The 23605-nt window shown below is 34.1% G+C and overlaps 1 protein-coding gene across 1 annotated transcript in view; it reads right to left on the minus strand.

Annotated features, from left to right (window-relative positions):
• LOC129235242 (rho GTPase-activating protein 26-like) overlaps window positions 1-23605 on the minus strand; it is a 235843-nt gene that overhangs the window by 211746 nt on the left and 492 nt on the right. The gene's annotated exons all lie outside the window — the stretch shown is intronic.

A 23605-nucleotide genomic window follows, 5' to 3' on the forward strand; every position in this document is an offset into this window, starting at 1 on the left:
GGTATTAGATTAAGTCTGTCATTTCAAGGAACGAATTTTTACTGCTTTCGTTGAGCATGATAGAATTTAGCCCATGCCGAAATAATTCAAATTTTGAACGCAATGGATTGTATATTTAGATGGAAGTATGCGAATGTTTCAGTTTTCTCCGTTTGATTGGAGAGTTCGATCGAACTTGATCACTTGATGGAAACATTGAAAAGAGCATATGCGAGCGTTTGAACTATTTTTACTTAATTTTCTATGTTTAGTTTCTTTACCATTTGAGTGCATCGAAAAGCTATAGCGCTTTTCTTATGCGTTGTCTGAAATGCGAGTGACACAAACAGTTATATATATAGTGCAATGGCGCTGCAGTCAGTTGCTACAGTGAAGTAGGTCGCGTCATAAAAAAATTTACGGAATTAAAACATGAAATTTTGCGCTCCATGTAAAAAAAAGAACTCACGAAATTTGAACAGAAAAACTCTTGTAATAACTGAGCATAAAAATATTTTTGTTGTTAAAATTTACTGTTTATGTAATAATTAGAGTTAATTGCAGACGTGTCTACTATTTTTCAAAAATAAATAAATAAAAATAACCATGCATTTTATTTCGCATTTTAGCATAAGGAAAAGAAAAATCTTCAGCACTAAAACGTTTAATGTACACATTGTATCCTTATCAAACTAGATTTTACAGGAAGAAAAACCGTCATTTTGTTAATCGAAGACATTTTCTCTAGAAGATATTTTTCAGATCATTTTTTTAATTGACTGATTAAGCGTTACGAATAAATGTACTGTTGTAAAGAAAAATAGATTTTAAATTTTATTTTCCCTTTTGGGCAAAGTTTCGGTGGGAAAAATGAATTTCAGCATGTGGAGATTGATTCAGAACGAAATTAAATACCGAACTAATGTAAGACTGAAACTGTCAGACAAGACATTTGAGCCAAACTTTGAAATTTTTTGTTGTACAACCATTCCATTAAGGATTTTTTCTTAGTATAAGCTGAACTTCAAAGAATTTATCACTCTGTTTCGTTGTATTTGTTTTGAAAAAATGTTTTAGCTATCATTTTAGCTTGTAGCAATGTCTGTACTTCTATATTTTGCGATTAGAAAAGTGTAGTCATAAATGAAGAGTAAAAGCTGTAAAAAAAACGTTAAAGTATGGTTGCCTTGCCTACATTTTTCCGGTCCTTAACTAGGACTTAAAGGTGCCCAAAAATGAGTAATTTACACTCATCGAGTTCCCACCGAAGTTATATAAAAAAAATGTAGGTAAAAGTATGACAAAACCGATGGTATAGGGTTGCCTAAGCAAAAGTGCTCCAATCATAGGGTTGTCGTTCGAAGTTTCAATATCGAAACTTCAGTATTGAAAAATAATTTGCCGAATAGAAATTTTTGGTTGCTAATTACAACTTATGACCTGATTTTTCTTACGCTAGTTTCACACCTATCCACTTCATTAGTTAAAAAAAAGATGTGTCCTAGAATCTTAAAAATTAAAATCCAAGAATATCTATTTATCTATCTATCTATCAATGTCACTCAAACTTCTCGCGAACGCCAGAGAATTGATGATCGAACCTGGTATCGATAGACAGGGCCGTCCTAAGAGTGGAAGGGGTGAGCTGGGCGATCGCCCCGGGCGCCACAAAATGCCCCTCGTTTCGACGGAACACGACGACATTCAAACGAAAATGGCATTTTCACGAGTGGCACCATGCGGCGCCCCTCATCGTATAAAAGGCCCAGATTGTATAAAATTAGGGGCGCCTTGCGGCGTCCCCTCATTTCGTATATCATAGATACACAAAATAGAGAATCATTGCAATGATTCTATATTCTTTTCCTAGGGCACGAAAATATTCCTCTCTCTAAGTCTCCAAGACATTCGTTCTCTTTGTATCATTGAAGCAGATACTCTGAGAATTTAATTGATCAGAATCAAACGAAAGGCACTTTTCCATTATCTAGTTCTCACCAAATTTGCTTGAATTCTGCACCTGCGTGCAGTGACGTAACCATAAAAAGTTTTTTAGGGAGCACATTCAAAAACAAAAAAAAAAATTCTTTTATCGGATAGGAAAAAAAGGTCAAAAGCTGTCCGGTCAAAATTTTGAAACTTTTAGTTTTAAAAACGCAATTTTAGCTTTAAAAACACTATTATAGGCCATGTTTATTGACGTTACGGTAAGGGAGGGAGCTCAGAGACTGTTTCCGATCAATTATTTTTTTAATAGATTGAAATCAATTCCTTCTCCCCTTGCGAGTTTTCGAAATTGAAGTTTCAAAAACGAAACTTTAGACAAACTTTGAAGATTTTATGGGTAGGAGGATCTGGAGTATTTCCCAGGAAAATTATTCTTCCATAATGGTTCAAAAAATTTAAGCTAAGTTTCACATTCAGGGGCTATTCAACTTAAATTTTTTGTAAGTGCCGTTTAAAAAACTCATTGCTTGTGATATTAAAGAAAGGCGACATGGGGACCCTTGCAAGAATCTTTTATTAAACACAAGTCTTAAAATGTAATTTGTAAGGCCGTATTTTGTAATAGTATTAGGGCCAGTGATCTTTCGAACTTAGAGCTCCAAAAATGCTATTCCAAGCGATTTTCGATGTTGTTGAGTATTTGTGGGCTTCTCTCTAAAACTTACTGTCTGACCACGAATTGTATGGAAAGACAAACATCCATTTTACAGCCGGAAATGGACGAATCTATTATTTTTTACCGATGTCAGCTTTTGCAGAAGCAGAGTCTCATTCAAATGAGAGGAGCATGCGCGTCAAATTTTTACATTCCCCCCTTATTCATATAGATTCGTCTTATTTGGACGTTTGAAAATTCCATGCAATCCGTGGTTGGACAGTACAAGTATTTCATGCAAAAGAATAACATCTTTGTTTATAACATATATGAAAGCTGGTATTAAGTTCGTATAAGTAAAGCCAAAAAACTCTTGAAAAGAATCATTGGATGAGTTCAGATCGAAATTTTAATTTTGATGTAATTTACTTCGATAAATACATTTGGGCAATTCCATGGTGTCGGACGTAAAAAATGAAGAAAAATTTCTCAGTTTTAATTCCATTTACCAAATATAAACTGTTCCAAAATGATCAAATTTATTTACAAGGTATTTACTACATCCCACTGAATAAAAAAATCATGTTAGTTTTTCAAAATAGATCCCAAAAGTATAAATTAAAAACATTTAAAGAGTTGGTGTCGGACGTAAACACACAAATAGTAAAATTGATGGTTCACTTAAAAATTATTAAAAGTCTGTGAATTGGCTTGCATTTTAATTTTAAAAACAGCATAATTCTTAAATATACTTATGATTGAAGCATATTACACTGTTTTCAAATGATATTATAAGGAATAAAAATTATTTAAAAAATATCTTTAGCTTGGTGTCGGACGTAAATTGTTCAATTGGACGTAAACTATTGCTCTTAAATGTAAATACGTAACAATGATTACAATTATAAATATGTACATTATAGATTACATACACTGAAACAAAATTTACCAAGTAAATTCGAAAGTAGGGTTGATTGGGGGAAGTGGGACACTGGGGTAAGTGGGTCACCCCCAAAACTGAAATATCCATAAGGTTTTTATACTTTTTTACATTGATCATGTCGTGGTTCAACACAGTGATTAGTTTTGCATATATTTGGGTTACGTGGAATTTTTTTCTAGGTCGGAGAACTTAGTCAAAAAAAATCTAAAAAAATTTTTTTCGCGAGTTTAAGCAGCACTTTTCACAGAAGTGTTTCCCGGTTAGCATTTATTTTTTTATGATCATTAAACATTCATGTACAGTTTAACTTAAAGTGCATACTGCAATCAGAATTTTTGACTAAAATATTATTAAAAACTTTCAGAGGAGGAGCCTCACTTACCCCGTAAAATTTCGCTATAAGAGGTCCCCACACTATGGGGTAAGTGGTTCCCCCCATAACAGTGAGGATTTGAAAATCAAAAGCAACTCTGATGAAATATTTGTATTAGTGAAATACAAGACAACTACAATGACTTAGTAGGAATTGATAGTTCAGCTACAAAAACTGGTAGATTAGTCTTTCGAAACGTACCTGAAAGAAAACCATCAAGATTTATATAGGTTGAATGCTGATAATGGTTCTTCCTTAACCAACTTTACATAGACACAGTCATTTAGTGTTCTCAATTTCTTTTTCCACTTATAGTTTTGGCAAATTTGCCAAAATTGATCTTAATCAACTGTTACGTTCATTCAACACACCTTTTCTCAAAAAGGATCCTACTTACCCCTATCAACCCTAATTGTATATACCGTAAATGCACTAAGTTGTTTTTTATGCATGTTTCACTTTAACTTTGAAATTAAAGGCAAAAAAAGGAAAAACACAGTTGAAAACATATGTTGTTTAAAGGAATGTAACAGTGTCGGACGTAAAACATTTTTTACGTCCGACACCTAGATTTTAGTAAAAAATATTCACTTGTTACAAAATGAAAAAAGGTTACATCAATGAGATTGAAAATCTTGCTTTGTACCCAAAAATACATGTATGTAGCTTTAAAATTATTGGCTCAGCATAATTAATTGCACATTTTGGTGTCGGACGTAAAACACTTAATGTACTGCAGCGGAATTCTTTTACAAATCAAAATTAATTATATTTTGACACATTTTTGCAACATCACTAGCAACACATTGTATCTTTAAATGGTTATTCATCTCAATTCATAATATTAGTATACATTTTTTTGGAAAAAACAGAATTTCTTCGAGAGTCGCCAAATACGGTTTGAAAATACTCAAGATGTTAACCTTAGTTTAACCTCCTGTAACTTATTTATAACTGAAGTGATCAAATTTTAGACCTGCATTTCAAAATATACAACTCTTTATCTTTAAAATGACACCTCATTTGTTTAGAAATTTTAATTTTGAAAATTTGATCATCTGGTTGACCATATCATGGAATTGCCCATTTTCTATTTATAACCAGCAAATTATTTATTCGTGTTCTTAGTTTGATCAATTTGAATTTCTAACTCGGTTTTAATTGTTTGTTTTTACTTTCTTCTATATCTAATATATAGAAGAAAGTATTGGATTCGTGCAAATTTTCGAATTTCGAATTTTGACGGATTCGAACGTTTTGAGGTGTGCTGAGTCCATTTCGACTATTTTTGGAAAATGTCTGTCTGTCTGTGTGTGTGTGTGTGTGTGTATGTGTGTGTGTGTGTGTATGTATGTGTGTCACGTCTGTGTGTGACCAGTTTTTTGTGGCCGCTCTACAACAAAAACTACCGCATGAAATCGAACGAAATTTAGTACACATATGTGCCCCTATGTGAACTTGTGCCCATTAGTTTTTGGCGCGAATTCCTCCAAGGGGGGTGGAGCAATGGGACGTTTTTCGAGTTACGCGTGCTTGCTATTCCTCAGGAAGTTACAGGCGGAATCAAACAAAATTCGGTCCATATGTTGGTATTAACAGGAACAGGTGCTGATTCAATTTTGGTGTCAATAACCAAACGGGGGTTGAGCTGTAGAACGTTTTTTGTCGTCAATTGTGACTGCTGTATCTCAAGAAATAATGAACGGAATGAAAGAAAAATTTATCGGCAAGTAGCCCTTAGTGGGTATAAGAACTGATTTTATTTTTGTGTCAACAGCTAAAAGGGGGGTAGCGCAATCACCCGTTCTTTTTTTCCATTTTGAGTGCCCTATCTCAAGAAGTAATGCTACGTTCTGGTTGAAATTTGGAATATATGTGAATGCATATGTAAACAGGCTTTGGTTCTATTTTGACGCCGATCGCTCCAAGAGGTGTTGATTTTTTTTTTTTTTTTTTTTTTTTTTTTTTTTTTTTTTTGCGAATAAAAATATTTTTATTAATGCAACATATAAGAAAGATAAATCGTAATAGATTGTCGTCTGCGTATTTCTCGTGATTTTAATTGTATGGAAATGATAGGAAATATTATCTCAATGATTTAAAATTTTGAACTGTTGCCATCTTATGTTTGTTAACAAATAAAATATTTGTAATTCATTCAAGCAAGGCTTTTAAAATAACTTTCAATTTTCGCTCTTTGCTTTGCTTTTGCAATAATTCAGACATTGGGATAGTCGTCAAGTTTTTGCATGTGTCATTTTGTTTTTGTTGGGAATATTGCTTCCTCGTCAAGCATGGGGAGGGATCAGAAAAAAAAAAAAAAAAGAAAAATATAGAAGAAAGTTTCGTGATGGCCACAACATACTAGTTTATCTAGTGGGATAACATTTTACTGGCTAAATATTTGGATTTTCAACAATTCCATTTTACAAAAAGTTTTTGGGGCAATAAGGTTTTACAAATATTCGAAATAGATTCATTGTTTGTGTTTTAATTTGTATTATGCATAGCCCTCTAATTGTTCTGTTCCTTAATATGTTTAAAAAAAAGTATGTATTATGCATTGATGTTATAACTAACTTGATTTTTCTGTTTGTATAGCGGGGGGGGGGGGGGCGCCAGGAAACTTTCGCCCGGAGCACCGTCAGCTCTTCGGACGGTCCTGTCGATAGATTCGTATTTTTTCGGACATTGTGCTTAGGCAGGTTCCGACTTTAATAAGCGGATATTTTTACTAGAATGAGTTTTATGTGCGGGTGATGAATGACCAAATGACCTAGCCTACCGTTTTATAAATTAAAAAAATTTCAAAATATAAAACTTTGTATCATATCATTACAAAACTGCAAAAAGTATTTCTTCGGAACAATGTTACTTTTTTCTACATCATGTGAATCAAAAAATAACCAAATTCAAAATAGAGCTGAAATTGATTAAAACTATTGAATAAATTTTGAAAAGAAAACAAGAAACGATTCAATTAATTTCAGGTTTTTTGTGAAAAATAACGAACTACTAAAATCAGTAATATATTTCTTCCAAGTATCGCACACGTCAAAATTTGTTTGGATGGTCCTTAAAACAGAGAAGTATCAAAAATTTCACGAACATGTAAGTTTAAACCACGGATGTATGAAGAAATATTTTAATCCTAAAGTTTCTTAAGAAATGAAAACAAAATATTCATTTTGTTAGCTGTATTATTAAAGTAAACTACATTTAAACATAGAGGTTTTTTTAAATTACTTTGAAGTGTGCTTAATTTTAAAGAAATGATGAGTGAAATAAATTTGTGATTTATTGCTTTACAGTAACATTTTATGAATTTATGTAATCCGACAGGAGAAGAGTCACCGGTGTACGGTATCCAGCATAATTACCATCCGATGCATTTCTAGCTTTGATCAAAATGTCAGTAATCCAGTTTTAGTACAAGCTTTTTACTATATCATACCTTAAAACATTAGTTATTTTTTTAAACGCATATGAATTGCAAAATCAATTGAGCAACCTTCGACTTGCCGAATCGTTGACGAAGAAATATAATCAATATCCTGCGCATTACTTTTATTTTCCTAGTCTTTGAACTCACCCCCCCCCCCCCGTTAAAAAAGGACAGAAAGCCCCCTTTTTTTCCTTTCCATTTTGCCACAACAGCATGACAGAGCAACGTACACGAGGCGCCATCAAAACAAGAGATCCATAAAAGGTTTCCCCGTGCCCCTTGAGAGTCTACGAAGATCAATAATAAACAAAAGGAAAAAGCAAATATTCTTAAGAATAAAAGGGGGGGGGGAATAAATCGAAAGCTCTATACATTCTGCGGACACAAGAAAATGGAAGGTTTTCTTCTCGCTTTTCTCCAAGTTTGCCATTTTTACGCACCTTTCTCGCTATGTCTCGTTCATTTTAGCTTTTTTAATGTAAATCATTTATTGGCCTTTTTTCTCTTCAAGAAGCGAATCCCAGACTTAATTTTAACTTCACGTTCATGATCAGTCAAACTAATGGTCTGTGCAATCACACTTACAGGGTAGATCGACTGATGAATGAGTGTTTCGTTATACTTTTTTTTTATAGAGTTCCAAAAGATTTATTTTTTTAGATGAATTAATTGGCTACAATAGCTTTCTTCCTTGCAATTTTAAGCTATGTGACACCTGATTGGCAACCTTCGTCACGTATTTTTCTCCTGAAATTTTTTTAGTATGTTTACGACTGGGTCAATCCTTGTGTGGAGAAAGAAAAAAAAAAGAACCTTTAACATGAGTAGTATTTTTAGCGTATTTTTCGATCGTCTGTAAACAACGTCCGCAAATAACGTTTGAGAAAATACAGAATCAACAATAATCAGATGCACAAAGATTTATCGCATGCCAAAAATAAACAAATAAAATAAATAATTCACAACTCTAGAGCTCGAATACGCTACTCTTGCGGTGATTAACAATACTGCCGAAAAATATAAAACATACCGTTCCATGTGTTATCTTTGGGGTAAATTCAAACAGTTTGTGGTATAGTGTAATTTCAGAGGAAAAGAAAAGAAAGCTTCCTATAAACATGATGAACAGTTACTGACATTCATTAAGCTTCGCAGCAAGTTATAAGTTACGGCATTTGTTTGTTTTACCTTTTTTTTTCGCCATTAGACAGTAGTGGCAGCGCCCCCTATAGATTAATTGTATTTGCGAATAATGACGATAAAAAAAATATCAATAATCAAATAAGACATTAAATCTAGCAGTTTTCAGACCCAACTAAAATACTTTGCATAATTTGTTTTCAAAAGAATCTGAATACAATATACTGCATTAACCAGTGACTACTATTCAGAATTCCTAGTCTACAGCTTTAACCCGCAATATATAGAGTATAATAATATTTACAAAGTATATATGCAAGGTCGCTTAAAATACTTAAGAAGGCCACACATTCTACATACCTCTGATCTGAACCATCGAAAAATACCATCTCAGGGTCAACGACAAAGACGATACTGTAAAGAAATATTCGCTGCATTGTTCTGGCGTTAGAAGACGCCCTTGCACATTAATTATGTATTGAGACCAACTTAAAAAAACATACGCAAAAACGGTATTTCCATTAAGCCGAAGGGAACAAAGACACAATAAGAGAGTTCGTTTTGTTTTTCATTTGTTTTATTTATTTTCAATTTATGAATATCATGACGGTAACTGTCGCTTATATAAATTCACTCATGCCGCTTTTTAAAATCAGATCTGAAGGAACGGAACCGTTACGAGGTTACGACATCCAAACATGTTAAAACCATCCATTAATAACATCATTGTCACAGTTTTATAAAATCAAGGTTTTTGGAGAGCATTTGTTAAATTCCAAAATTATGTCGCACCAAGGAGTGGAGGAATTGGTCTCGATGAGGTAATTGGTCAGATGAGAAAATCACTGAACTAAATTGGCCCTCTTCCATAGATGTCAAAAAAGCGCTTGATGTCACAAGAGTGTTTGGGGGCGGGGTAGAAGTGATACCTAGTGACCCGGGCCTGAGCCTGAAGGGGGCCAATATTTGTAAACTGAGGGGTGAAATATAGGGGTAAACAACATGGAGGGGCCCCGGAAAAGTCATTTGTGACGGGCCCCAAAATTTCTGTGTACGCCTCTGACAAGAGGGCAAAGAGGAGGTAACGTTGCCTTTTGTTCAAAAATCATTGAAAACTAGCTCAATTGAAAACATTCTAATTTCATTATCGTCCTGTAAATAAAATAGCAGATGATAACTTGCTGAAAGCTGATCCTTGGTGTGCCGTAAAACCTTACCTCATCCCTCCTTCCCCTTCTATTTTGAATATTTAATATTCAAAGGCTTTATTTTGTTTAGTAAGGATAAACTTGAAATTAAGTTAAAAAAAAAAAAAAAGAAGAAGTTCACGCGCAGGGTCCTTTTTGTTTGTGTGTGTGTGTTTAGTTTTTGAGTTCAAATAACGGTACATCATTTTTCTCGATCAAAAAATCAAACACCCAACCCATAAAAATTTCACCCACATTTTTATGTTCTTGGAGTCACATGACAAGAAAGAAAATAATAATAACACAATCGAACCCGCTTATAACGACGTTATAACCGAGTGCTCGTATAAAAGTTCGTGAAAAAATTATAAAAACTCATCATAGTTGCTTTGCTTCTTTTTGATCATTGTACCGTACTAAAGAAGTTGGTTACTTTGTTTTGAACTGTCTGAATGTCTCTCTAGAAGTAATACACATATAATTTTTAAGTATTTCTTTACTCCACAAATTAAAAAAAGTGCTACCATGTCATGATTTATGATTTACCACTAACTTTGCTTGTTAAAGAAAATTACCAAAAAAGGGTAAGCCGAGCTAGAAGTCAACAGAAATTTCATGAATCACAAAAATATTGCTCGCTTTAAGCGGAGTTTGCTCGTTAAAAGCGAGTTATGCTTCTACAGACTTAACATTGTGCCGATCAAGTATATTTCTGTTTTCCTCGCTAAATTCAGGTTCTCGTTAAATCAGGGCTCGTTATAAGCGAGTTCGACTGTATCTTCAAAAGTATCATTAAAATTGCTTGTTTGTTGTTTTTGTAAAAACAAAAAGAAATCTCCGCTGCAGCCCATAGGTCCAGTGTCTTCGTTGATTTATTTTTTCTAATTTAAAATCCGATCCACATTTTTCCCATGGCAAAGTACAATTTTAAATCCAAACAGGCAGAAATACCGGAGAGGCTTTCGTCTTTTCCGGAGCCACCACCGAATGAAATTCTGGTTTTACAACGAACGCTCCACCGTTATCGATCACGCTCTAAACTCTAAAAGGCGTTCTTTCTAGCCGGGGGGCATTACAAAGCTCGAGGGGCAAAAGCGAAGGTCTTGAAAAATCCATTTAAAAGTTTTAGGTTGCTTAAGTTTGTTGCTAACTCAAGCGAGGAATTTCCTTCTAAATTGCAACGCTTAAACGCGCTGGTCAGGGGCTAGATACAGACGAAAAAGGTAAAACAAAAATAAGAACGCTCAAATACCGGTGAGAGAGAATCAATTATGTATAAATTTTAATTGTAAAAAGCTATAAAATGCAATTTCGTATTCAGCATTCTTTAGTTAAGCAAATTCGGAAATTAAATTCGAATATTTTCCCCTAACCACCTTTTACTCGATCGATTTTATCCTGAAGCAGTGTTTAAAAAAAGGAATAATAAATATGTATAAGTTTCTGCTTAGAAAAGACAAATATTTTTATGTATTTTGCAAAGACTCTGTTGCGGTTTTTAAACAATATTTTGCATGAATGTTTTCCCAACATGTAGCACAAGAATTTTCATGGATTATCAAAGTAAAAAATAAAAATGTTTTCTTCAACAAAAGATAATATTTTGTATATATCATAAATGCAATTTTTAAAAAATAAATTTTACAACTTCGTTTCACTTAGTGGTAAAAAATAATAATTCCTCCTAAAACAAGTACATGTACACGAAGAAACTATTAAAAACAAGACACTATACTTAAAGTATCCATTTAACATCAATCAGATAAGAACAAATCACAGTTGGGAAAAAGACATTTTTTACGCAATTAACGAGATGCAATGTTTTTCTTAACATGGGAAAGTTTTTTTTTTGGATAATGCATGAATAAATTCTAAAATGTGCTAACTGTTTTGTAATAACGACAAAATCCCGTGGTATCCTTCTATCAAAACCCTCTTTCCAAAACACTCAAATAGATGTTTTACTAAAGGTTTTTTTCCCCCGAAAGTATTCGGGAATCCTCCTCTCTTAAAACAATATGAACAGATGAAAATTAAATGATACATGAAAACTACCAAGTCTATAAAAGCAATAACAAATCATAAAACCTTACAAATTTAATAGATACGACTCAACATTAAATCTACACAGCAGTCATAAAAGTTTCGATAAATTATTGCAATAGCAATTTAACCATCCTTTGAAGCCATCCTTGAAGCCTTTTGACGGGCATTTGGGGAAATCAATACGAAAATGGTGCTACCGTTCAACATTTTGTGCGGTTTCTTTGAAATACATACAAGAAATTTACTGAACTTAAGAGAAACAAAATAACAACGAAGCGAAGTGCCTTTTAAAACAAAGCAGTAGAAACCAAGTTATAAGTCTAAGTAGAAACTAACTTTAATATTTTCCAAGTGCATTTACTAACAAATTACTTTTTAGAAAAACTAATTTTCAAATTCCGAATCCCGTGCATTTACTAACAAATTACTTTTTAGACAAATCAATTTTCAAATTCCGAATTTTCCTAACATTAATATGAATACGGAAGCAGAGTCAAAACGCACAACACTGGGATCTTTGCAGGAGAGGAAACAAAAAATAAAGCTTTGACATTTGTGAAGATGTTACGCAAAAGACAGCGAATTTCCCTTTTCTGTGGCGAAGTGGATTTTCACCTCAGAGTTGGGAGCATCTCAAACGATGGACGTGAACGGCGTAATAAGAAGGATGTTATTGATTTGTCAGTAAACCTACAACTTAATCAATGCACTTCCGACTTCGATGTTCACACGCACGTACCAAATGAGAAGGCACAACAAAGTATCTATGAGAAACGCAGAAAAGAAACTTGTTTTAAAGATTAAGCATAATTTGTGATGACAGGTATAAGAATTAATTAAAGGCGAAATGGCATTCAGAGGAAATTGCACAAAAGTTCAAAGGTTCAAATATCACCAAAATCAGTGACGCAGCCATGGGAGGGGGTTTTAGGGTTAAAACCCCTCCCAGAATTTGAACACATTCATTTCCCTCGTACAAATGAAGGGAAAAAACAGTATTTAAACTTTTCCAAGCGGGATAGTTTCCAACAAATATCTTATAGTTTTTAATGGCTGGGCAACAGTCACAAATTACTTTCCAATTCTTAAATATAGAGGTAACATTTCATGATGTGCACCAAGAGAGCTAAAATGGTCTCAATCAAGAGCAACAAGGTATCACGGTCACTCAGAACTACACAAATCCGTTTTAGGGAAACTTGGAGAGAGAAGGTCTATCATTCACACTGGATTTTTTGAGGCTCCTTTCCAATTCTCGTCGGAAGATTGAAACCGTTATTAGTTAGCATTTGACATGACATTCACAAAGACATTGATGCATTTGAAGAGGATTTTGTATGATCTCGCGAAAAAAAAAAGAAAAAAATGAATGTAAGGTAGTTTAGTAAAAGTAAGAAAGAAATCTAATAATAAATATACTGTGCTTTTTCCCGCTTTCTTCGTTTTAAAGTCATAGTGATATCAATACAAATTATTAGTTATTTTTAAGCGCGTGTTGTAAATAAGTAATTACTAATCGATAGCAACTCTTTGATTAAGTATATTGAATATTTTCGAATTATAAATGAATGGGAAAGAAAGCAACAATTTTCGACTTTGAAAACGCTTCTCAGAAAATTTTTCTGGCTGCGCCACTGACCTAATGAGGGAATGTTAAAACTGATGCTACTTGGAAAAAAAATTAATAAGAACAAAAATAACGATTTAACATTTTTATAATAAATTAAAATAAAGAAAAGGCTAACGCTCAACAAACACCGGAGAATGCAAGATCGGTCTGACCCGCAAAACGTATCACTTTTTCGACCACCCACACAGCCACATGGGAGCTAACAGTACTACACAATTATAACTTCAGTCCCGTCCGACTACATCAGGAGTTTGCAATGGGAGTCATAGAGGACCCATGGACCTTGAGCGCCACAGGGAAAGTGCCTTGGGTATGGGATACAGGGAGAAATTATTCTAAGATTAGTACCTAATAAAATATTTCGTTCTTATCAATAGTATCAACAAACATAAATTTTAAGTGCAATGACAATGATTTTAAAGACAAAAATTTATTACTAAAACAGAAAGACAGAATGCAGCGTAACGTGTAAAATTTTATTGTATCAATACAGTAAACGCCCGATTATCAACGGAATTACGGCCGAGGATAACAAAATCACGAATAAACCGCAAAAAGGGTAAAAGCTTAGCTGTATTGATGCATAAAACACTAGCCTCAAAAAGTTAAGGTACAACTGGTTGTTGCATCTAATTTGCAAATGAATGAATATAGAAAAAAAAATTTGGAGGATATGTGCAATGCGTCTTAAAAATTTGTATAAGTATTGCAAAAACGATTTATAGCAAAAAAAGCAAATTTTGCGAACAAGTCTATTCTCAGTGTCATGTAGTAAAATGCCATAGAAACAATACAAAAATGGGTCCTAATAAGGGATGTGTCACCCCCTCACTTGAATGCATTGGCGGCATGATTTTCCGTGCTGTTTATTAAGTTGTCGGACACCGGAATAGGAAGCGAAGACCACACACAGGGTAAGCCTTGTTCCAGCTTATGATACGACCTTGGAGGAAGATTTAAAGCAGCAACCTGTCTGCCAAGATAGTCCCTAAGATTTTCTATCGCATTTAGGTCTGGAGATCGAACTGGCCATTCCATTCGTTCCAAACCGTGGTCCTCAAGATACTCCTTAACATTACCATCCATCAGAGTGAAGTCATTACCAATAGCAGCATATGGGTGGGAATATGGATCAATAATCTCATCCCAATATCTCAGACCAGTCAGAGTTCCTCCATGGAACACATGCAGGTCAGTGTGACCCCCGAGCGAGATCCCTGCTCAAACCATGATTCCACCATCTCTATAACTGTGCCTTTCAACTGTATTGGATTGATGGTATCTAGTGCGCTGTTCTCTCCAGATCAGTAGACGCCCTGAATCACTCTCCAATGTAAATCTGGACTCGTCTGTGAACAGCACAGAGGCTCATTGCTCCTGGGTCCAGGAAACATGTTCTCTTGCATAGCATAAGCGGCGCCTTCGCTGCGGTTCGTTGAGCGGAACACACACAACTGGTCGTCTTGCATAGAGACCTGCATTGTGAAGACGCTTTCGCACCGTAGTAACAGAGATTTTTCTTCCTGATGTTACAAACTGGTCTGCAACGAGCTGCGGCACAGTAGTGGTTCTTCTCCTTCGGGCCGAAAGAACTAGAAAACGGTTTTCTACAGGTGTTGTAGCTTCTGGTCGGCTTGGAACCATTGAGAAGAGATAAAATGGAGGGAGTGAAGACTTTCATTCATGAAACCGAGACCCCCAAGTCACATGATAAATTTCAAAGCAAAGCATTGGAAGAAAACAGGTTTCTTTCGCTCGTTTCACGCAAAATTTACCAACCCGTAACCCGTCGTCGTTGTTGAGTCACGTGACTTGGGGTCTTTGGGTCAGCTTTTGCTAAGCCAATGATTGGACTTGCTCTCTCTATTTTAATTTCTGCTCTAAGCCTGGAGCAGGTCTTCTGGACACAGAATCTTCTGATTGTATTGATCCCAAAGTCGCTGAACAACACTACGAGACACATTGAGACGTCTAGCAGCATCAGCCTGAGACAATCCCAATGCCATCCATCCAACTGCCTGCCATCATAACGAATCGGGCAAACGACGTCTCTGAGATATTTTCTAAACTCTATTGACTATTGTCACCGAAACTTCGATAACAGTTGAAAAGCAACACAACTTACACACTAAAGAAAGAAAGCTTGATATTTGCATATTTTTTCTCACTCAAAAAGATGTGTTATTTCTTATAAAATTAAATAAAAGTGGCAGCTATTGTTTTGTCATAAAAGGTTTTAAAGTTCGTTATTACAGGGTGACGACAGGAACTGTGAAAAAAAGTTCCCTGACTCTTCCCTGATTAAGTTCACCAAATTTCCCTGATTTACGTTACCAATGATAATGGTTTTCTTTCTTTGCTCTATTTGAAATCCATTGTATGTTTGAATAAAATGCAGTATTTTAAACGTTTTAAGTTGTGTAAAGTTGTTGAACTAAAGATATATTTTAAAAAGATGCTACTTTTTTAATAAAATGGTTTAAAAAAAACATATCAAGTCAATTTTTTGGGGGGGAAAAACCCTACAAAACAGTATATTAAATTTTTCTACATGGAAAGGATTATGGAAAATTAAAAAAAAAAAAAACTTTACTTCCAGAAACCACTTAGCGTAAGAATTTTAAGAAACTATTAAAATTACTCTTAAAAACATATGTGTACTTATATGCAAAACAAATGAAACCGTTTGACATCCATTCATAGGGAGCTTTTCTCTAATCAAGAGCATAGGTTTTAATGAATGAATACAGCATTTTAACAATTAAAAAAAAAAGATATTTACTTAAGTACACAAGTTAATACTATTTTAAATAATTTCAGTATGTAACGAAAAAAAAATCTTGGATTGCTTTTGTAACAAACAACTTTGAAATGAAAGAAAAAAAAAAGCAATTAGTTAGTTTCAAAATATATAAGAGAAGAATACAACTTGGTTATAAAATTAAAGAATCACTTAAGTCTGAAGAAAAGAAAACCTTTATAATCTGCAGTGACAACAAATAGTATAACGGCAAAAAACAGTTTTTTTTAATTGACAGTTAAATTTTAGCAATTAAATTAAAAACGCGAAGAAGTACTAACTTTTAAGCTTTTATAGTATTAATTCAAAAACCAAAGATTTTTTTCTTGAAATCGTGATTACAGTACTCTAATTACTTCGAGCCAATGGAATAAAGGCAAAGGAGGTAAGGCATTAATGAAGGCTTCCTCTTTGCCTGTATGGTTGTTTATTTTACGTAGCATGGAAAGCATAAAAGTAAATTTCGAGCTAGGTAAAATAAACAACCTAACAGACACAGAAGCAATCTTAGGAAGTTCATCCTATGGTTAATAAGTAAGATTCAATACTTTGACGTTGAGGAAAAAAGATGCACAAATATGCGACAGTGTATAATCGAACCTCATTAATTTTACTTTTTTTTTTTTTTTTTTTGAACAGATAATTGGTGGAAAATGCGTAGGGAATTAGAGTACTTAATTTTGTAAAGCAAAAAAAAAAAAAAAAATTCTTTCTTCATAAAACCAATTTTCCCTGATTTTTTGTTATTTTTTCAAAATTCCCTGATATTTCCCTGAATTTTCCCTGATTAATCAAGTTCCCTGACTTTTCCCTGATCTCCCTGATTTCCCTTATCTGTCGCCACCTTGTAATTATCATTCATGCAGACTATGCATTTTATTGTTACTACCATTTTTTTAATAATGAGCTTCGAAAAACATGTTGTACCTTAACTTTTTGAGGCCAGTGTACTTTCTTCAAACAGTGAAAATATATATTTTAAAAAGAATTGTATTTTTGCACAACAGAACTTAACATCAAAAGAAAACAAGTTATGTACGATGAAGAAAGCACAATAAATAAATATAACAAAAAACTACTGAGTTTTTGACAAAAAAAAAATAGCTATTGGAATTTATTTTTTGCTGCGAAAATACACGTTCCTCATTGTTAAATGACTCGCGGATAATCGGGAGCTTACTGTATTTAAATGGGGAAAAAAGGAACAAAAGAACAATATAATAGCGCTTAGAGTCAGAAAAAGAACATTTTAAATATTTACACCGCTAGTTTGATGCAAATCATGGCAGTAAAAACTGTTTCACAGATATTCAAATTTCAAATACAAATGTGACAACAAGCAACAGGCTCTGGGCCCAGCTAGGCTAGTTCTAGTCATTTTAGTAGTCCTCAATGAAGACCAATGGCTCTCTAAAAGCTATCTACCCTCTTACTCGTTACAGGATCTTTCGGTAAGCTGTTCCAAGTGCCCACAACCCTACTAACGAAATAATTTTTCCTAATTTCCATATTATCCTGAGATTTGGATAGTTTAAAACAATGCTCCCCAGGCTCTCTCGTCCTGCTTTCCGTGCAAAAATTTAACTCATTAACATCTTTCATTTTGATAAATTTAAACAACTAATTCATGTCCTCTTTGATTCTCCTTTGTATCAGGCTATACATATATAAGACTCCTAAGTCTGGCGTCATAATCCAAGTATGAACGTCCCCTCATTCGCCTAGTATCACAATATTTAATTTAGGTTTTGTGGGAATCTCGCAAAAAATCAACAAACCAAAGCCGGATTTGGCCTCTCATTTTTGTCGCCCACTTGGCAATCAATCGCCAAATTGGCTACAATTATACAGCAAAAAAAAACTTGGTGATATGCCGCCAAATAGTCTCCGATTTGTGATACATTACTTTAGTCTGCATTGAATAGTCAACACTGATTTTCTGCAAAAACATGAAAAGAGCCCCTTTTGGAACATCTAATTTCAACCAAAAAGAGAAATTTCTAAACACAGCTAGACTCCATACAGTGGCGTAGCTAGGGAAGGGCGGAGGGGGCGGTCCACCCCGGGCGGCACTTTTCGAGGGTGGGCAAATAAACAATTTTAATGTGGGTTAAAAAACCTATTTTTCAAGTAAGGAAATTATGGTTTTAATTACCTGTTTAATGGCCTATTACTGCAGGCAAAAATGAAAATCTTCGATTTGTAAGGACTTGTGTCGCTACCTGATTAAAATTACTTATATACAATACTTTCTGATTTCTTTTAAAAACTTACTAGTCTTTCATGACAGCATGTCAGTACAATTCCTTGTTTTATTTCTGAGGGGGCGGCAGTGGACAGTCATGGGACCAATGTTTTTTTTAGACTGTAGAAGTGGTATCCAGGAGGAAGAAGAGAATGAAGTTTTTCAATTTTTGTAATAACAAAGAGTTAACACTGTATTTTAAGAGAGAGTTTCTTGAAAACCTCCTAGTGAAACAAAATCTTTTTTCTTAACTCCAAGAAAATTGTGTCAAGATAGTAAGAAAGGAAGGGAGGGGGAGGGGTGAAAAATGGTACACGAAACAATTTATTGGCTTATCACAGGGGTGGATTTATATGTTGTAGGGTTTACTTTAATTTCTCATTCACTACAGAAGTTCTATATTTCGACAGAAGTAAAAGGGATTTCTGTTTTCTCGTTTTTGAGAGAAGAAAATCTATGCGACAATTTTGGATTTTATGTTAGTTTATTCCTTATGGAAGGTAAGCGAATTTAATTTTTCAACTTTTGGTTTGGTCCCTCAACTTGGCCAAGAATAGTCTAAAATTGCTTTTTTAGTGCATTCAGTTTCAAATAATTCCGGTTGGGAACTTCTTCCACCGTCCCACCTCCACTCAGGAGTCTAACAGCGTGGAAGATAGCTTGAAAATGTTTTTAGGAGGTAGAGCTCTCGAATCTTTCATCTCTTTTCCTGATATCACCAAAGATAGCTTAGAAATACGGTTTTAGATCTCAATGTTTAAAATTTTCTGGGTAGAATCCCAAACCCTGTCTTTTCCTCTAATGTAGCAAACACAGCCAAAAAGTACATATTTAGGATTTTAATTCTGAAAACTTTCCAGGAGAAAACTCCTCAATTCCTTCTAAAGTCTCAAACTATAGCCTAAAATTACGCTTTTATAACTTTGATACTTCAATATCAATTTTTGAAAACAGCATTTGAACCTTGGCTATACTTTATCTCCTAACGTGATCAAAATACGTCAACGTTATCAATACGTTTTTTAGAACTTCAGTTTCGAAATTTTTCCGAGAAAGATACCTTAACCCTCCCCCCCGTCCCCTCCCCCTCATCTATAGTTTCCAAAAATTAAAACTTCGTTTTGTAAACTTCAATTTTGAAAATTTTCCGAGGAAAGAAAGCCGAAATCCTCAGAACTTTTCCTAACATTCCCTAAGATGGCCCAAAATTTCGCTCATAGATGCGTGGGTGGGAGAGTTCGCTAATTCTTCCTTCTCAAAGATAGCCTAAAATGAACTTCAGCTCGAAGAAAGATTTTGGGAAGGAAGCCTCCTTTTGTCCCCTTTTGCTGCTAATATTATCAATATCAAACAAAGCCTATAGTCGGGTGTCAATTACGGAAAGTTTCCATTAGAGAGCCACCCGGCTTAACAACATTTTTGGCGTCATTAGGTGTTAGGGAACCGTTTAACGTCACCAAAGATCGCCTAGAATTGCGTTTTTGAGATTCAAGTGCTGAACAAATTTCAAAGAAACAAGCCGAACCTTCCCCATTCCAGTACATCACTAAAGATACCCTTAAAATTGATTTAACTTTAAAAAAATATTTCAGTAAGGAGCCTCAGCGCCCCTTCCTCACCTAACGCTTACAACTTAGAATACACATGCAATTGCGTTGCCAAAGATAGCCTAAAACTGCATATTTCAGAGATGAAAGTTTTCGAGTTGAGTATATGACTATCCGATTTTCTTAACCTCTCCACAAAGTAGCCTAAGCTGTATTTTAAAACATTGACTTCGGAACATTTCCCTACGGTACCCAGCAAACCCAACCCGCCCTTTCCCTTCACTTTATCAAAAACTGCATAAATTTTGAATTTTTTACATAAATTTAGCAATTTTCTCCAAGTATTGCCCCCCTCCCCCACCTCTTGTTTTTTTTTTCTTTTGTAAGTATGTAGAAAATAATTACGTCTCTTTTTTCTTTAGAGAAATTTCTAGTTTTAATTTCAACACTCTTGACAGTTTAAAGTATTAGCTATTTCACAACGAAAGGGCGGCAAATTGAGGAACCGCCCCGGGCGGCAAACACTGTAGCTACGCCACTGAGTCCATACAATCTCTAAATGAGTAAAATCTAAAGGGTCTAATCTATCCCCACCCCTCACCTCTATGCGCGAATACTGCACGTGCGACAATGTTCATATTGCTAATAATGACACATAAAATGCAATTCTTCAGATTTGTGCGCGAATATTTATTCTACATAAATAAAAATGCCATCTTATGTGCAAAAACATTGACTTTTCAAAGCCAGGGGGGCAATAGACTCTTCTGACCCCCATAAATGACGAGCCTGGGCGTAGCATTATACCAGCTAACAAAAAAAAATTTAGATGTCAGGTCTCACATTTTTGGAATGCATATTCGTACATAAATAGCCTGAAATTGGTCTAAATGCCGTCTTATACACAAAAGTAAAAGAACTGCAGCAGAAGCCGAGATTACTTGCAAATTAATAGACCTACAAAGCGTGCTCCGATAGGAGGTCACCGTGACCTCTCGTGAAAGTCTTATATTTAAAAAAATCTTATTCGGCAAATTTTGACTAACGATTTAAAAATTGGAAGACATTGCTGCAATATTGCAGTTATTCATGTAACTTTTTAATGACAATGACACCGAATGGATTTTCTCACTAGATAGACGTTATGCAAGGTTTTTTTTTTTTTTTTTTTTTTTTTGTCATACTCGGTAAATTTGAAGTTTATTCGGCAAATCAAGAATTCCCAACCCCCTTACTGGCGCAACTAGAATTTTTTTCGGGGGGGGGGGTATTGAGCAAAAATTCTCATCTGATAAAGAGGAGAACCGGGGTTGTCCCCCGGAAGAGTTTCGGAACTTACAGTTTTAAAAATGCAATTTTAGACGGTCTTTTGTGATGTAAGGTGGAAGAAAGGTACAGGGGCTCCGAGGAAATGTGTAGAAATTGATGTCTTAAAACTCGATTATGGGCCATTTTTATCAAGTTAGGTTAAGTTAGTTAAGGTTAAAAACCTAACTTTTGATGATATTAAAGGTTTGAGAACCATAGCCGGAAATTTTCTTAAATTAAGAGCTTAAAAACGCAATTGTAAGACCATATTTCATTTGGTACCATTAAGGCCATTTATATATCTTTCGAAATTGAAGCTCAAAAAACGCAATTTTAGGCGATTTTGGAACGTAATTTAAAGCGATGTCGTTAGGTGTTCGGTGGCTTTTCCTGGAAATTCGGGAAATTGAAGATCTGGAAACGAAACTTGAGATGCTCCGTAATGCTTCTGGAGGGGGGGGGGTAGATTCGGAGGAGTAGCTCTTTGAAGTCTTTTTTTCCTAGACAAAACACTATTTTTCCTAAGATGTGTTCTTTTCTTCTCGTTAATAAGAAAGAGTATTTTTGAAAATTATTCAACTCGGCAATCTGGGGGGGGGGGATTCTATACCCCCTTTCCCCCCGCCCCTTCTGAAAGGTTCCACGGGCGTACCTCCGCCTATATATTATGTATCTGAAGTGCAAAGCGAATTACAAACGAATAAAAGTGAGCGGAAAATTCGGTGGTTTCCACCTTCCCCTCCATTACCCGTACCGTCTATCGTTGAGAATGAAGTGGAAAAAAAAACGAAGCCATATTAATTAAATTATTCATTTGCTTATTTTATATTTAAAAAAAAATTTTTTTTTGCTTATTCCTCTCTGGCTTTCTGGAAAATCATATGTATAATTTGAAGAAAAAAAATTCATATGTTTTAAATGATCCGGAGATCTTTTATGTGAGGTTAGATTTCTCCATTGTAATTCTTACAAAATTTCTGAACATTCGTCTTTTTCTTTACCGAAGCACAAACATTTTTTCAAATAAAATCCAACGAAATAAACTTTATACCACCACTACAATTAAACATTTATCAGTGATGATGAACATTCTACAGAAACTGATTATGCAACTACACAACTAAAAACAATTCTCATCATAAAGTAAACGAAATTAATTATATGCAACTTTATGGCAGTTTGTGCGTCAAGCATTGGTTTTTCATTGATTATTTCAGCACGAAGGTAAACTTTATTTTTCTTTTTCTTATATTGAAATCTCGTTTAGAAACCATCGTTTTAACTTCATACATAATTCATGATCATGAGACTGATCTTAAACATCAATTAATGTTAGATATTTTTTTTCATTGGTGTAAAACAGCAGTAATTTCAGTCGAATTAATTTATACCTTAACCGATGATGAAAATCGGTACCAGATGTGCGAAATAGATACAAATTAGCGAATAAATACCGTTGTTCTTGAAAATTAAATGAATCAATAAACCAACATTTTGATGCACAAAAATTGCAAATTACTAGAAATTTGCGATTTTTGTGCATCAAAACGTTGGTTAATTAATTCATTTCAAATATAAATTATTTACCTTTTAATTTGATTTATTTTAGCAAAGAATTTGAATTTTAACTTCATGGCTGTTGGTTTCTTTGCACTGTAACTTACTAGATTCTTCCATGTTCATTGTGCAAAACAATACAGAGCTTTTAATAATTACATTAACTTCACTGTTGCCTTAAAATATTTATTTTTAGCAAAATGCACATAACTTTTGGAATAAGGAATAAAACACACATAGTTTGACTTCACTTGCAGTAAATGAAATTAATAATTTGAAAAAAAATCTCTATTTCAGAAGCAGTATTAAAACGTTCTCTGAAAAATTGGAAAACATATTTTGTGGTGTCACCCGTTTAAGATCAATGTATTTTACTCCCATCATTTTAACGTATGCTACTAGTACAACAATACAATATTTATTTATTTTTAATTACTTGCCTAGAAAGTAAAAAAGAGGATTGATTTACCTGCATTTAAAAGTAGAGTTATCACTATTTTCGGAAAGAATTTAATACTGTGCTATTCAACAAACAAGTAACCACTAATTACGAACCTAATGAAATTTTTAAACATTTGTACAAAAAACAGTGTACGAATATAACTTTTTTTTCTGACTTAGTTACAAATTTTAAGAAAAATACCATCTACTTTTGAAAGCAACAAACAAATTTTCAGTAATATGCCTACAAAAAGCATTGATTTACACGTCATATTTAGCTTAAATTATGACTTAAAATTAAAAACTTTGGAAGTACAAACGTAAAACAATTTCATTCACGTTGTAGTTTTTTCTTCAGCTCG

The sequence above is a fragment of the Uloborus diversus genome, chromosome 2, assembly GCF_026930045.1.
Source record: "Uloborus diversus isolate 005 chromosome 2, Udiv.v.3.1, whole genome shotgun sequence".
Lineage (NCBI taxonomy): Eukaryota > Metazoa > Arthropoda > Arachnida > Araneae > Uloboridae > Uloborus > Uloborus diversus.